Here is a 16,675-nt window from a genome sequence, read left to right as displayed (position 1 = left end):
GTTGTTGTTTTCTTTTTTTGAACCATTAGTAAAAACTGGAACAGCTGAGGGCCACAATGAAGGGCAGATCTGACTGCAAATAAAATTAAGTATAAGGGAAAAGATGATGGAGATGGAGATAAACTTTCTAAATTCTGGAATGAGATAAGCAACTTCATACTTTTTTTTTCTAAATTCAGTGTAATTGACTTTTGTTGCTTGTAACTCTTTTCAATTTTATTCTCCGTGACCAGTCTTCTAAAATCTCAGACTAAATATGATTTTTAAAATCACCTGGGAAAGCCACCTAGGTAAAATTTGGATACTCAGTTCTTGTTCCAGAAGAACTCCTTGTTACTCCTTCCAGTAACAAGGAGTTCACAACCTCTGAAGAAAGATTATCCTTAAGGTGCTTGAGAGTTTTAAAATTCCTACTGAAATCTTTGAGTGTCAAGCCATGAAAGGAACAAACAAAAATAATATATACTAAATCGCTTAATTATAGAGTATATTAATACAGGTTGTTTTATACCATGTTGGCCAGGTGAGCCTTACTGGGGAGATGAGATTTAAAGAAAGACTTAAAAAAGGGCTAGGGAACTAGCCAGGAAGATACCTAGAGAATTGAGTTACTTCATACACAGAGAGTGGCTAGAGCAAATGCCTAAGTTGAGTATGTACCTGGCATGCTCTAGGAATTGCCAGGAGACCACCATGGCTGGAACTGAATGAACCAGGACAAGAGTAGTAGAAGATGAGATCCAAGAGCCAGAGGATGGGTGTATATTATGCAAATGTAAAAGTCGTGTATTAATTAGCTGTTGCCATATAACAAATGATCCCACACTTTAGCAGCTTTCTTTTAACTTTAGATTCAGGGGTACATGTGCAGGTTTATTACATGGGTGTATTTCACAATGCTGAGGCTTTGGATGTGAATGATCTCATCTCCCAGGTGGTGGGCATAGTACCCAATAGGTAGTTTTTCTGCCCTTGTCCCCCTCCCCCCTCCCCACTCTAGCAGCCCGCGGTGTCCACTGTTGCCATCTTTATGTGCATATGTCCCTAATGTTTAGCTCCCACTTATAGTGAGAACATGCTGTATTTGGTTTTCTCTTCCATCTTCACTTAGGATGATGGCCTCCAGTTGCATTCATATTACTACAATGGACATAATTTTATTCTTTTTTATGGCTTTTAGAAACGTTAAACGTAGTAAACATTTATTATCTCACACAATTCCTATGGTTTCAGAATTTGGAAGGGGCTTCCTGGTGGTTCTAGCTCAGGGTCTCCCATGAGGATGCAGCTGTAATATTGACTGTGGGGGGCAGTCATTTGGAGATTTGACTGGGGCTGGAGGATCTCCTTCTAGGACGGTTCATTCACATGGTTCTTGTCAGAGGGCCTCAGTTCCTTGCTATTTGGACAGGTCCATGGGGCTGCTTGAGTATTCTCACAAAATGTACCTGGTTTTCTCTGAAAAACTGATCCAAGAAAAAGAGGCCAATGATATAATGTACTTTGCAATCCAGCCTCAGAAGGCACATGTTATAATTTCTTCAACATCCAGTTTACACAGGTAAGGGCCATTCAGTGTGCAAGGAAATTACAGATCACATTCCAGGGGTCTGGGATCATTGAAGACCATATTAGAAACTGGCTACCCCAGGTCATAATAGTTAGGAATATGGGTTTTACTATGAGAAAAATGGGGAGTCATTACAAGGTTTTACATAGAACAGTGATGCAATCTTATTTTTATTTTAAAAGAATTACTCTGGCTGCTCTTTTTGTTTTGTTTTGTTTTTGGAGCATAATTTTATTGCTTGTATTTATTTTTAAGCAGTAGAATTTGACTATGTCAAAGAAACTGAAAAGCATGGGAATTATACAGTTCATTGCTTAGAAAGGTGTTGAACCGATACTGTAATTATCCTACACAGACAAAGAAGAAACAATCAGGAGGATAATCCTGCTTTCCAAAGCAGTGGGAAATGGTCATTTCTAACATTTGGGTTGGGTTTTCCATAATGGCTACTCCTACTAAAATTAACTATAACAACTTATTGAGCATTTACTGAGTTTGTAGGCATTAGATTGAAAAGAAAAAAAAATAAGATCCCTGTCCATATATAAATATATATATATGAAATATATACATGCAAAAAAAGAAAAAAAAGAAATATATACATACATATATGTATATATGGCTGGGGTCAGTGGCTCATACCTGTAATCCCAGCACTTTGGGAGGCTGAGGCAGGAGGATCACTTGAAGCCAGGAGTTTGAGACCAGTCTGGGCAACATGGTGAAACCCCGTCTCTACCAAAAATACAAAAAATTAGCCAGGTGTTGTGGTGCATACCTGTAGTCCTAGCTATTTGGGAAGCTGAGATGGGAGGATTGCTTGAGCCTGGGAGGTTCAGGCTGCAGTAAGCTGAGACTGTGCCACTGAACTCCAGCCTGGGCTACAGAATGAGACTCTGTCTCAAAGAAACACAAAAACAAAACAGATAAAATTATAATATATAACATAACTGTGTAACCAATATGCAAAATTAAACAAAGAAATGAAAACACAAGAAAGTGTTAAGTGATATGGTAAGTACAATTGACGTGAGCTACTGCGTTGGGTTCAAAGTGTTCAATGGTATGGAATGAAGCTCTCAGCAGCCCTCGCTAGACCCAGACTCCTCCTCGCCACAGTCTTCTCTTGGGGCACTGCATCCTGAGTCCACATTTCTCCAGCTACTAGGGTCCTGGATGCTATTTTGGGGGGCTAGAGTTTAGGAAATAGGGCAGTAGCATGAGACATATTAGAAGGTCAACTAATCAAGGTAAATGATGACAGTAATCCGGTGGTAGCAGTGGAAAGAGGTTAGATCATGAATATTTTTGAAGGTTAAGCACAGAATTTCCTTGCACATTTTACATGGGGTTTGAAAGACTTAAAGGAATCAAAGACAAAGTTTTGATGAAGCAACTGGAAAGATGGAGTTGCCATCAGCTGAGAAAGAGAAAGCAGTTAGTAAAGCACTTAGGTGGGGCAGGAGGAAGGCGAGTCGAGGAGTTCAGTCTTAGAAAACTGACTGTGATGTGTCTGATAGATGTTTGACCACAGTAGTCTAGAATTTTAGAGCTTTTTCCATAGCACTATAAATACATGTATATATAATATTTCAAGCCATGAGGCTGAATAAGATCACCAAGAGAGTGACTGGAACAAGAAGAAAGGAGGTCCAAGGACTGAGCCATGGGGCTCCCCAGCATGAAAAGATGAAGGAGAAGAGAAAGAACCAAAATGGAAACCCAGAAAGAGCTTTCAGCAAAGTAGGAAGAAATCCAAGAAACTGTGGTGCCTGGAATAGGGGTGAAGAAAATAAGAAAGATGGGTGATTCAAATGCCATTGATAGGCTAAGATTAAAGCAGAGATTTGATCATGGTGCATGGTGACCCAGGTGAGCTTCAGGGGAGCAGGTTTGCTGGAGCGATGTGGGCAAAGGCCTGATTGAAGTGGGTTAAAGAGAATACGGAGGGACAAATTGGAGATCTGACTATGGATAATTTTTTCAAGCAGTTTGCTGCAAATAGAAGCAACAAAATGGGGCAGCAAGCTGGTGGGAAAAGATAGATCAAGAGAAAGTTTTTTACTTTGAGAGAAGTAACATCATTTTTGTGCGATGATACAGTGGAGAAGATGGATAATACAATGTAGAAGGGGAGAATTTCTCAAGCAATCCAGTGAGAGAAGATGAGTTCTAGCGCACAGCAGAGGGGTTGACTTGAGATAGGGACATGGATGGTCCACCCATTACCATGACCTCCTACTCAGCAAGAGGTCAAAGTGTGCAGGGGCAGGTGCAGCAGATGGATTGAAGTGGTGATGATAATCTCTGTAAATTCTCTTGTGAATGTTCCAATTTTCTTACTGGGATTTGAAAAGAGAAAAGTATTTTAAATCCTTATCAAGGGCGTGGGAGAATGAATTTTTAAAAACATCTAGTATGATTGCCTTGCAGAATTAAGGGCCCACTTCTAATTTAAAGTCTGTGTGGCTGTGAGTTTTTCTCCAGACAGTTTTAGCTTCAGAGTTGCAGACATAGAGTAGGCAGAGAGTTGGATTTAACCAGGATTGTGGATCTGCCAAGCGAGTGAGACAATGAGGCAGGAGCATGGGAATGGAGGGTGTTTTCAAGGGAGTGACAACAATGATTAACCATAAAATTTAATCTGGAAGAATGTGAGGCCAATAAAAAGAAGGTAAAATCAAAAGATCAGATGTCCTATTAGGGTTGAGGGACTGTTGAGGCCCTAATATTAGAGAGAGTAGATGGGCTGAAAAAGGTAAGACACAGCGGTCAGAGAGTAGAATGTTTGAAATCTCGGTTATGAAGGGGTTCAGGGTATGACCACGAAAGAGTACCTAATAAGGTGAAAGATTAGATCTTTGGAAGAGCGATAGTTGAGGAACTGAAGGCCAAAGTGTTAGAAAGATCATATACAGGTCCATTGAAATATACCATCATTAAGGGAGGGATATTATTAGAGAGAATGAACTTGAGGCTTCTATCACCAAGAAATCAGAGGAAGTATCCCAGGAATCCATGACTGACAGCAACAATGAGGGGAAGGGTTGACATCATGTGATAACCTAAGATTCGTGGTTGGTTGTTTTTAGGAAGGAGGTAGAGAGAAAGGTTTGAAAGCAGCAATGAGGACACAGGACAACACCCACCCCACCTTCAGGTCTTTGGTATAGAGCTGGGAGGAAAAGCAGCCACCATTAGAGAGGCTGTTGGGAAAATTTGACCTTATGGAGCAGTCGACTTCTCCTTAGAGCGAAAAGGTGAAAGAGGATGAGGCTATCAGGAATTTTGCCTTCAACAGACTCTGAATTCAGAGAGCACAGTGGATGAGTTTTAGGACTTGGGGAGGAGTGAAATAAATAAGGCAGTGGTTTTTCACTGAGACCACAAACATCAACATCACTTGGGAACATGTTAGAAAAAAATTCATATCCTTAGGCCTGACTTCATGCCTACAGAATTAGAAATGAATTCCGGCCCAGCAACCTGTTTTTTTAACAAACGTTTCAGGTGATTCTGATAAACACTAAAGCCTGAGAACCACTGAGCTAGGGACAGATGCTCTTGGGACTTAAAAGACAGGAGAGGAGGGTGACCTGGGACGTTTTGTAGTAGCTGACATAATCATGGAGAGAGGACATATGAGCTTATTCCTGGATTCCAGGCAGATAATTGGGACTAGTCCATGAGTGTTGGGGAAAAGAGGAGAATATGAAATAATAGGTTTCTGGGAGGCTGTCTTCACCCTTGAAGGCCTAAAGGGTCATAGATACAGAATTTCCTCCCCTCTTTTCTTAAAGGGTTTCTATTTGTGCATATTCTCACCATACTGAGCTTACCCTCTACAGTATCTTTCTCTTCCTTCTCTCCATTTTTCTTGATCAATGAGTTTTTGTTGTTGTTATAAGTAACAGAAAGCCATTGTAAGCAGCTTCAGTGAATAAAGGAGATGTATACTACGGGCATAAAGACCCTGAGGTAGAAAGCCCAGTGGTACCCGTGTGTGCATGTGTGTGTGTGTGTGTGTGTGTGTGTGTGTGAGAGAGAGAGAGAGAGAGACTGCATGGCTTCTACTACATACTTTTTTTTTTGTCTCTCGGCATCCTTATGCTGTGCTTTCCTCTGCTCATGCTTGACTGATAACACTCTCATGAGTTAATGAACATTCCTGCATCTGAGTTGCAGATTGCCAGGACAGCTTGGGTTAGGTAAGTACCTGATCAGCTATGGCTTGAGATGTTGCATCAAAAAATGCAGACATGGCTGCCAGAGGCCACTGTGTAAGGAGGGTTAGGAGGGGTCATTTGCCAAAGGAGTGTGGCAGGCTGGGCAGCCACCTCAAAACATGCTTACAACTGACACTTTGGTCTAAATTAAGGAGTTAACATAATTTAGGTGATAAATACCTGGTAACTTTTTTTCAAATGGTAAGTGGGATAGCACTTCGGCTAAGCATGGTTTTTCTAATAGTTTTATACACTGATTTAATAATTTGGGAGAGAAAAGCTCCTTTTTGTAAAAAAAAAAAAGGTACCATTTATCTGAAATTGCAACTTACATATGTAATATACTGAAGTATTTTCTCTCATTGACTTAAATAAGCTAGGCCTATCATTCTGGGTATTTACAAGGCTGGTGCACTCATGCACAGGTATATGTTTTACATTGTTATATGTGTGCTTCACCAACTTTATCTGCATGTTATATAACTCCTGCAAGGTATATTAGAGTGTATTTCGTACTTCCAGCATTATCACACAGACACGTTTCCCAAGGAAATCCTCCAAAAAATGGATTTTAATTAAGTAAGCCTTTCTTCTTCTCAGGCTCCCAAAATATTTAATTAAATCAAATTTTCTGAATTTCAGAAACACTTTTAATTCTTTTACCAATTATTTCTGAGTATATTTTACAAAAATTCCTTTACAAGTATTTCTGAGATAAAAGAAAGTCACGGAGGCCCAGTATAGCTGAAGACAAATGATAAAGTAAACTCAAAACATGGTATGAAAACTAAGCTTAGAAGAGAATCTCTATATGATCAATTGCCTACATCATGTTTAAGATCTTTTTTCCTTCCTTGTCTCTCCCTCTCTGTGTTCTCACTGGGTCTGTCCAAATGCCATACTCCCTTTTTTTTCCCCCCCCCCCCGATTCACTTTCATTACTTGTGATGATATTTTCTCTTTTATGTCTCTGGAAAATATTTGAACAGCATTTGTAATGTGAGGCATGCTCATGTTTTTCTGGGTGAAACCTCTGAGACAACAGTCCAATATGTTTATGCAGAACAGATATTGAATGTTCCACAGATTTTTAAAAATACAAATGTACTGCCCTCATTTTTTGTCTTAACTTATCCTTTTCATGAGATATTTGAAGCAAATAAAAACAGAAAGAAATAAAAGCTTCAAAACAGCAGTCCAGTCATGTGGTGGATTTTTTTCAAATTGATCATGTGTCATTGCCTTGATGAGGCTAGACAGAGTGAAGTGTGTAGGTGTTTCTGATATTTTTATAATGTTCTGGATTTGGATAACATTTCTTTATCCTATTTATTGGGAAAATAACTTGGTCTCAGGTTATTTAAGTTATTTTTTGTGATAATATTACTAAATGGGGGTAAAATGCCATGGGAAATTTCTTAATCCATGGTCATTTTCATTTTCAGTATGTTTCTATTTTATTTGTTGTTCTCTCATAGAGGGGCAGTGAGGTGAAGAATTTATTCTGATTTGGGAAGACCTGAATTTTTCTATCATTTATGCAAATGAATGAGGTTGAGGGCAAGCCCTTTGGATCAATCATGCTTTACAAACAAAAACTTTGAGAATCTAATGCTAAAACAAAGGCTTGCTTTTGAAAGTTTTAAGTGACTGTATTTCTTGGTAACCCTCTCCTCACACACCTACATGCAAACTAACACGTGAGTTTCTTTTCAGACTTTGCCTTCATTATAGTTACATCACTTGTATAGTCTGTCCAGTCTGTACATGGCAGATCTGATACTATATGAAGTCAAAATCAATTAAAGCTTATTGTGCTGTCAGTTGATATTTTCTTTATGCAAGATTTATTTAAAACCACAATGCCAGGAATGAATGTTAAATTAAATGTGTATATTTTACATAATCACACTATTTGCCACTAACATAAGCTCTTCATACAGAAAGAATTCACAGGATGTAAGTCTCCCATGCGTTGAAGTGTATCTGTAGGAAGAGCGACAAATTTGCAAACAAGAGGAGAGAAAGAGAGAGAAAGAATAGGCATCAAATTTTGAGCGTAAATATTTTACAGTAATGCTTTAAATAGGACAAAGATATTATAAATCCAGGTAGTATCATTATAGCAGAAAAAAACAAAAATGAAAAGCAGAAATAGGCAGAGATAGACAGAAACCCAGTGGATAGAAGTATTTCATTCCCTCAGAGGCTTGAAGAGAGGGGTAAGGGAGAAGTAGACATAAAGAAGTATGAAAGGGAGGATGTGAAAAAGATAGGGAGCCTCCATTTCATTAGGAAATTCCCCATGCCATTTTACCCCCTTTAGTAATATTATCACAAAAAATAACTTAAATTTCACGAATGGGAGGGTGGGGTTCTTCCCTGCTCTTCTGGATCTTCAGGAAATTGAGAAAAGAAAGGAAACCAGATGGCCCTTTCCCTCACCCTCCACATCCATCACCAAATTCCATCAGATCCATTGGAGAATACTGCTCATGGCTGCCCCCTTTGCCCCACCTTGTGCCCACAATACCAGTCCTCCCTGGCACAGGCTGGCTCTCCACCAACTCATCACCTCCACCCTGGATTCCTGCAGGCACCTCCCAGCTAGGCTGTCGGTCCTACCACCCCAGTCTGTTCTGCACCTAGAAGCACCACTCGTTTTCCAAAAACAACATCTACTCTTGCCATCTCCATCTTTTGTCTTCAAAGTAATATTCACATTCCTTATCCTAGCTTTGAAAACTCTTTCCACTTTTTCCATGCCCACCTCTCCAGCCTCCTTCTTCTATTGGAGTGAGGGGAGGCAGGAGAGTTATATCTTTATCCATAGTTCTGACACTAGCTGCATCTCCTTGATCACACCATACTGTCCTCAAATTTCTGTACTTACCTACTCACTGCTCCTACAGTCCACTATAGTCTCCCTGACTTCCCCTCCACCTTCTACCCCTAGGTATCACTTAGTTCAGACAACTCCCTGAAGTCCTAGTCCCCAGATGCAATTTAACTTGTCAGAGGAAGGAGAGGATCCATTGAAGAACTTCTTATGGGCAGAATAAAAATGGAAGTATGTTGAAGTCCACCCCCACATGTGGACATTCTCTTTGTCTGGCTCACTCTTTTCCTCTTTTGGATCAATTGCATTTACAGAAGAAGGCATTTGAGTAGACCTCAACCCATGGGGGGATAAGCATCCAGGTGGCTTTCTGCCATTGCCCCCACCAGACATCAGCCAGTTGCCCAGGGTTCAGTCAGCATTTCCTGATGAGCTGCAGCAATTTACCCCATGGAGCGTCTCGGGGACTAAGAGCGCAGACCTCCACCCTCAGCCTGACAACCTGTCTCTGTGTTGAAAAACAGTTCAAGGTAGCACTTGAGACCAAACGTGTCATTTTCCTTGTCAAAATGAAAGCTGTAAATTTTAAACCTAATGCTTAATGTATCCAGATATTGAACACAGGGACTTTTATCCTCAGCTTAATGGTCTGTCTAAAAACATCAAAAAAGATTACTTAAAAACTCTGGGCCTCAGAGGTCCTATAAAATTACATGAAGCACCCCCCCACCACCATCATCTCCTCCAAGTTTTAAAAAATGTATTGAAAAACACTTGTGCAATAGATGAACTCCTTTTTTCTTAGCCTTAGATACTAAGACTATGTACTTGATTACTGGGCGGTGGTTAAGAAAAGCAATAGGATAAGATGAAATGTTATTAGATGACAATCTAAAATTTTAATAGCATTCATGCTCCTGGGAAAGGATGGCTAACTTTATTCAGCATATTCTTGAACAGGAAAAACGTAAAAGTGTGACTTTCTGTCTTTAATATAATGCAACAATAAAGAAGAGCAGCATTAAAAAATTTTTTTAAAAAATATCAGATATCGTAGAGACCTGAGTGGAATAGAAAGATGGAAGAAGGCACATGAAAGAAGTAGAGAGATAGATGCAATTATTTTCTCCAATAAAAGGAAACTCGAGTTAAGAGGTAAAGGGGAATTGCAAGATTTTAGGGATGAGGAAGTTATAACACTGGACCCTAAGAGTCTTGTCAAAAACTCAACCACAAGTACACATTAATCTGAGACCTTAAAAATCCACCCATAGCCAGAGTATCCATGGTCAGTTATATGGCACAGTTTGCTTCCCAGGTCTTACTGCCATCACTGCAAAAATTTTTTGCTGGCACAAACAGAATCCTCATTGCCTCTAGGCTATAAAAAATAGTGGTGTTTAGTCTTGTTGTTTAGTTTTGCTTACAGTCATTATTTTTCTATCCAGAGAAAATTGTGAACCAGGAAGTTTAGAAGATCAAGACTCTTTTCAGCTGTGATATGAAATCTGACTTGATTCTGTACACTGGTGCCTATTCTAGAGAACAGAGTTGCTAATTAGGGGGACACAATGTTCGGGAAAATGACAAGCTTCCAAGTGCCTCCTGAATTCAAAATTTCCAACATCTTTAAAGCACTATAGATTCACAGATGGTAATAGTATCATTTGCTTTACTCGCCTTAAGAGTGCTCTCTGATGTATCTGTTTCTGACATAAAAATAACTCTATTATAGGTCCCACATTTAAGAGTCTTAATTTAATGCCCTAACATTTTGGTGCATGTCTGGCTTACCTGCAGCAGCCTCATTAAGAATGACTCCTGGGCGAACGCAGCATCTAATGGGTTAATGAGGCTGGGCAGCCTCAGCCTGTTAGCAGCTGCTTAAGCAGCAGGCTGGGGAAAGCTCTGTTGATTTTCATTCTTCACTGCTGAGTGATGAAGGGCAACCTATATGCGAGAAATCTAGTCAGGCCACAACCTGTACTCACATACAAAAAAAAAAAAAATGCAATTCAATTCATGCCCCAGGTCAACAATTCCTCCATGATCTCTGATATAAGGGGAAGGTCAATGCATTTACAGTATCTATGGGGCTAAAATCAGGAGATTTGGGAGGTTAGCCACTATTTTGATTATCTTCTACTGCGGAAAATCAGGACTCTAGGAGCTGATCTAGAATCCAAATAGGTCTTTGAGCAGTGATGTATATCCCAATTAATGCTGTTGACACGTTCAGCAATGATATTTCTTAGCTGATCATTTTGGATCTCTGAACTCATTTTGGGATACAGATTCCCAAATTCTATTTCTAACCAAAGACAGTGCTCTACTGTCTAACAAAAATATATGTTCAGTGAAGAAATTTTAATGTTTCATATTGAATAAATTGAAGTATAAAATAAATGTGATATTTTAATTAAATAAATTGAAATGAGTCCTTCAAATAGTGGTCCTTTGTTCATTCGATACACCTGAAACATCTCCTTTGGTTTGGCTTCACTGAGTAAAAGAATCTCCTGGAGAGCTTGTTAAAACACAGATTCCTGGCCAGGTGCAGTGGCTCACGTCTATAATCACAGCATTTGGGAGGCCGAGGCAGGAGGATCACTTGAGCCCAGGAGTTCAAAAACAGCCTGGGCAACACAGAGAGATCCCGTCTCTACAAATAAAAAATTAGCTACGCATGGTGGTGCATGCCTGTGGTCCCTGCTACTTGGGAGCCTGAGGTGGGAGGAGCACTTGAGCCTGGGAAGTTGAGGCTGCAGTGAGCTATGATTGTGCCACTGCACTTCAGCCCGGGTGACAGAGAGAGACCCTGTCTCAAAAAACAAAACACAGATTCCTGAGATCCACCTCCAGAGTTTCTTATTTAGTGGGTTTGGGTGGAGTCTGAGTGCTTACATTTCTAAAGAGCTCCCAGCCCACACCTGCTACAGGTCCACAGACCACACTTTGAGAAGCACGGTTCTAGGCTCCCGCTTTCTTAATGTTCTTCTTGCTCTGTGTCTTTGCTGGGTTTTTCTTTTCCTCATGACATCTAACTTGGCATGCACTAAGGCTCCACACCTCTTCTCCCTTTCCTCCCAAGTTATCTCATTCAGTCCCATGACGCTACGTGATACAGCTAAACTGATAAAACCTGATTTTGTCCTTAAATTCATGATTGTACATTTACAGTCATCCCTCCCTTGTCTACATTACATTCCAAGACCCCCAGTGGATACCTGAAACCAGTGCCAAACCCTACATACACTACGTTTTTTCTTATATGTACAATACATATGATAAAGTTTAATTTATAAATTAGGCACAATAAGAGATTAATGACAATAATTAATAAAATAGGACAATTATGACAACATACTGTAAGAGAAGTTATGTGAATATGGTCTCTCTCTCTCTCTCTCAAAATACCTTATTGTACTGTGCTGTGGATAACTGGAAAGTAAAACCATGGATAAGGGGGGACTACTGTACTTGCCCCTCAATATCTCCTGACCCTTCTTTAAACTCCCAAAACTGATCCTCTCCAGTGTTCCCCAACTCAGCAAATGGTACCAGCACTTAGGAAGTTGCTCAGGCAAAATCCTTAGTCATCCTTAACTCCTCCCTTCTTCTCATCCCCCTCCAACCCATCAGCAAGCCTTGTTGGCTCTCCTTCAAAATACAGCCAGAATCTGGCCATGTCTTTCTAGCTACTCTGGCAAAGCCACCATCATCTCTTGCCTGGATTATTGTAATCATTTCCCAGATGAGCTCCTGATTAGCTCCCTTATCTCCCACCTTGCTACCTTTACAGAGCAAACAGCAATTCTTTAAGGTGCAAGTCAGTTCTCCCACTTGTCTCCTCCACTAAGCCCTCTCCAGATAATTCAGAACAAAAAGCTGGCGTTCTTAGGCTATCTCATAAAGGTCTACGTCATCTGACCACGTTCCCTCATATTTTTCCCACCTCATACGGCAGAAGTTTCCCCTCACTCACACGCTCTAGCCACACTCACCTCTCTGTTCTTCTTTTCACACAACAAGCCTGTCCCTGCCACAGGGCTTTACACATGCAGTTTCCTCTGCTTGAAATCCTCCTTCCCTGGTTAGCTACAGGGGCGAGCTTAATCCCTTTTTCCAGGTTTCTGCTCAAATGCCTACCAAAGGGGCTTCTCTCTAAACGGGCACACAACGCTAATCTGCATGCTCTTTTAGAGAAAACCCCTCTTGGTAGACATCTGAGAACCCCGTTCTCTAACCCTCTTGACCAGTTTCACCTTTGTTGCCTCAGCACATCTCACCCCTGATGACTTATTTTATATGTATTTGTTCATTGTCTGCCTCCCTTCACCAGAATGCATGCTCCAGGGAAGGAAGAATCTTTTCTTCTCTCCACTTCTATATTCCCAGTGCAAGAAATAGTACCCTGTCTGTTGCAGGAGCTTGATATATATTCAGTGACTAAATAAATAAACTGATTGAAAAGTGAACATTTTAGTTTGTCAAAAGAATTATTTTTTTCCCTCTCTAGATTTGATCAGTTATTTTATTTAGCCTTAGTCACTTTTAGATGCAACATTTTTACAATATTTATTTCAAGGGTATTATATGGATAATTTGCATCAGTAAAAATTATCCAAAATATTAGTCACACAAGTTTTCAACAAAATTCTAAAAGACTATTTTACTCCCTCCCCATTTCACCACACCCAATTTTTGCTTGAGCCCGTGGTCCCCAGAAGCATTAGCCTGAGAAACAGTCTTTTCGAGTTACCCTCAGCACCGAAAAACTGCTGAGTCTATGGATCAAATTGATTGGCCACAGGTGGTCACAATGTTGGACAAAAAATGAACATTTTTAAACACTGTGGTAACTGCTTAGAGTAATACTGCCTGTTTGAAATGCCACCGCAGCTGATTAATGCAGCTCAAAAATTCTCACTGTTGATAAATACAAGAGATGGTGAAAGTCTGAGAGTTAGGTAAAGGGACCAGTATTAAAACAGCTTTGGAAAAATACACTGCAATACACAGCTCCCATTCATCCGTTGCAGTGAAAAACTGTATCAGCGCTCAAAGTGACTCCTCTCACTAACTTTCCACCCCACTCAATTTAATTTAACTGGATTTAGGTTTAAATGCTTTATACTCTGAATTCAACTGTCTTTGAGCTTTTTAAAGAGTAATGACATTGATAGTTGAACCTATGGACCATGTTGCATGTTTTCTCATGTTATTTGTTGGACTGAAGCTTGCAATGAAAAGCAACTATTAAAAAAAAAATGTGTGTGGAGATTAGAGTCCACATTTTGAAATGTCAGTAAATACAGTATTTATATGACAGATCATAATGACTTGTAAAAGGCAGCCATATGTGTATCAAGCTCTCAGTCTTCCTAATGTTTTTTCTTAAAAAGAATATTTTATTTTTAAATCTGAAGAACACGACACTAAATGAAAACTATCTTCCAGTTTTTTTGAGGAATTTGGAGTATGATCAGAGGTCCTCAGCCCCTGGACTTACCCTTTTCAAAGAGAAACCGGGCAGACATGTCCAGCTTGTGCACTCCTGTCATATCACAACATTTAGAGCAATAGATTTTAAAAAAGGAAATCAAGGATAGAACATTAGAGTCAGCTCCTCAGTCTTTAATGTACTGTTTCACTACTTAACTGTGCCTAAAGGTAGTTTGCTGGTGTACTTTTACAAATAGCACCATTAACAGAATTTTACATGCTTAGGTCACTTTACTTTGATCCCAGAGAAGTCTTAAAACATTGTACGAATAACACACTGGAGGCTACATCCCTGAAAGCCACTTCTGGGGAGGAGAGGTGGTCCCTGACATAGCAACAGAACATGCGGGACAGTTTCAAACAAAGAACAAAGGCAAACGAGGGTCCTTCTGAAAACCGCCAAGGATGTTAAGTGTTTTCAGAGAGTGAAATCAAATACAACAGCATAAGGCCAGTGGAGAATTTTTCTAGGAGATAGAACCTCTGCTTAAAGTGATTAAGTACTTACTGGTCATCATAGACCTCCAAATTTCACGTTCCCACATATATAAAGTGAATCTCCAAATGCACTGAAATTATATCTCAGGCATAAGCTTTCTTTTGTTCTCATGCCAGTTTGTAAGAGATCTTTACATGAACAAAAGCTTCTGTCTTTACAATAACCATCTTTCTTTAGAAAAGGCATGCAATATACTTTTGGGATGCCAAATCGCACAATAGAGAAAACCAAATAATTCCAGTGAGGTTTGATGAGCCCTCAGCAAATCCTACAACAATTCTAGTCACCTGTCAATCAGGAAGTAGCTCATAAAGAATTGCGTGGCATTGCTACGGTCTATTACCTGTGATATTCCTTTTGGTTCACTTGAGATTTTTAAAAAAATGTATAATGAATGCATTCAATAATTGTTTGAATTGCTGCTGTGCATCTGTCATAAATGGTTTATGGATAACCATCAATTGGTTCTGCTCATCAGTCTAACAAGTTCAATGTACTACTCAGAGCAAAGGATGACTATTTATTTAACAGCTCTTGGCAGGAAAATTTGTTGCATGCCACAACTTTACAAAGAACATTAAAATCAATGACAATTTATAAACCAAAGGCTGGGAATTATGCTTTGGATTCCCATAATTCATCAGAATAAAGCTGTCAGATACCTTTTATTATAAATTAATAGCATGTTGTCGAAGAGCACCACGGCACAGATGTTTTGTCAGTTCAGTACTGACATCTAGTGGACAATGAAAACTATTTCCCCATCTTTTCCCAGCTCGATTTTCCTTCTTTCCCAAAAGATGTATGTTGTTGCTTCTTTAGTCAGATTTTTATCGTGCAAGAAAATATATTTGAGTTGAAGTTTTGCGTATTTGTATTTGAGCTAAAAAATGTGTCACAAGTTTGAACTTTTACTAATAAACATTGGCAACATGTGCTTAATGTAATTCAAAAACTACTCAACTTGCCACACCTTTTTTAAAAAAAAATCTTCTTTTATATTTTAAATATATTAGTACTTGTTATACTTGTGGACTTAATTATTCCCAGTTCTTTACTACTAAATCAACTATACTATATTAAAGTAACAAACTTTTAACTCTAATATTCTCATAAAGAAATAGAAATATAGTTCTAAGATAAGCATTTATTTAGCCTGCATTCGATTAAAATCTAGGATCAATTTACTTTTTGTGAACTTTTATCTTCAACTTGATGCAATTTATGAATAACCAATGTAGTGCAAAAAATGACTTACTTAAATGCATCATTTGTGGATCTTGTTTTCTTAAACAGTACTTTCAGGATGATCGATACAATAGCATTCCATGGTCGTTAACACATTCAAAAGCTGAGAAACATCCTACTGTGCACTGGCAACCTCTCAGGCACGTGGTCTTGGCAAGAGTCCCACCCTGGAACATGCTAGGATTTTTTTTATGCTCCAAGTAACGCACGAATCTGAGGCTTTCCAAGCTTTCCAGGATATCACCTGATCTGAACTCATGCTGGATAGGATTTTCCAGGGAGGTAAGGAGGCTAAGATGTGCTTTCTCTTCAGAGTCTTTTGGTATTTAGAGTACTTGAAAGTGAAGCAAGGAGAAATGAAACTAGAGTTTATGATGTACCTGCTTTTGTATCACAGGGCACTTTACATGACAGATTAATAGAGTACGGGTCAGGGATGAAAATTAGTGTTCCAATTTTATACGCCTTAACAGGAACATGAATACATGCTCTAGTGCTGACATCAAGCTGAAATTTCTAGGAGACAGAATGATATCTCTTTACAACTTGAATGTTACTAGAAGACAACAGGTAAAACTCAAGTGAAATCGTAATCTGCACTATTCAACTCTACCAAACTATAACATGGTGAGAATGGTATTTGAAACCACCTTGTAAATTTTGTGAAATTTTATATAATCTATTTTAGGCTACTTTGAAAGCAGTGCATTACAATTATTTCAGAAGACCTATGCGATTATTATGAAGGTGAATAAATAGAAAAGAACATAATATCCTCCCGTGATAAA

The sequence above is a fragment of the Papio anubis genome, chromosome 9, assembly GCF_008728515.1.
Source record: "Papio anubis isolate 15944 chromosome 9, Panubis1.0, whole genome shotgun sequence".
NCBI classification, from domain to species: Eukaryota; Metazoa; Chordata; class Mammalia; order Primates; family Cercopithecidae; genus Papio; species Papio anubis.
Note: the sequence above shows the minus strand (reverse complement) of the source record.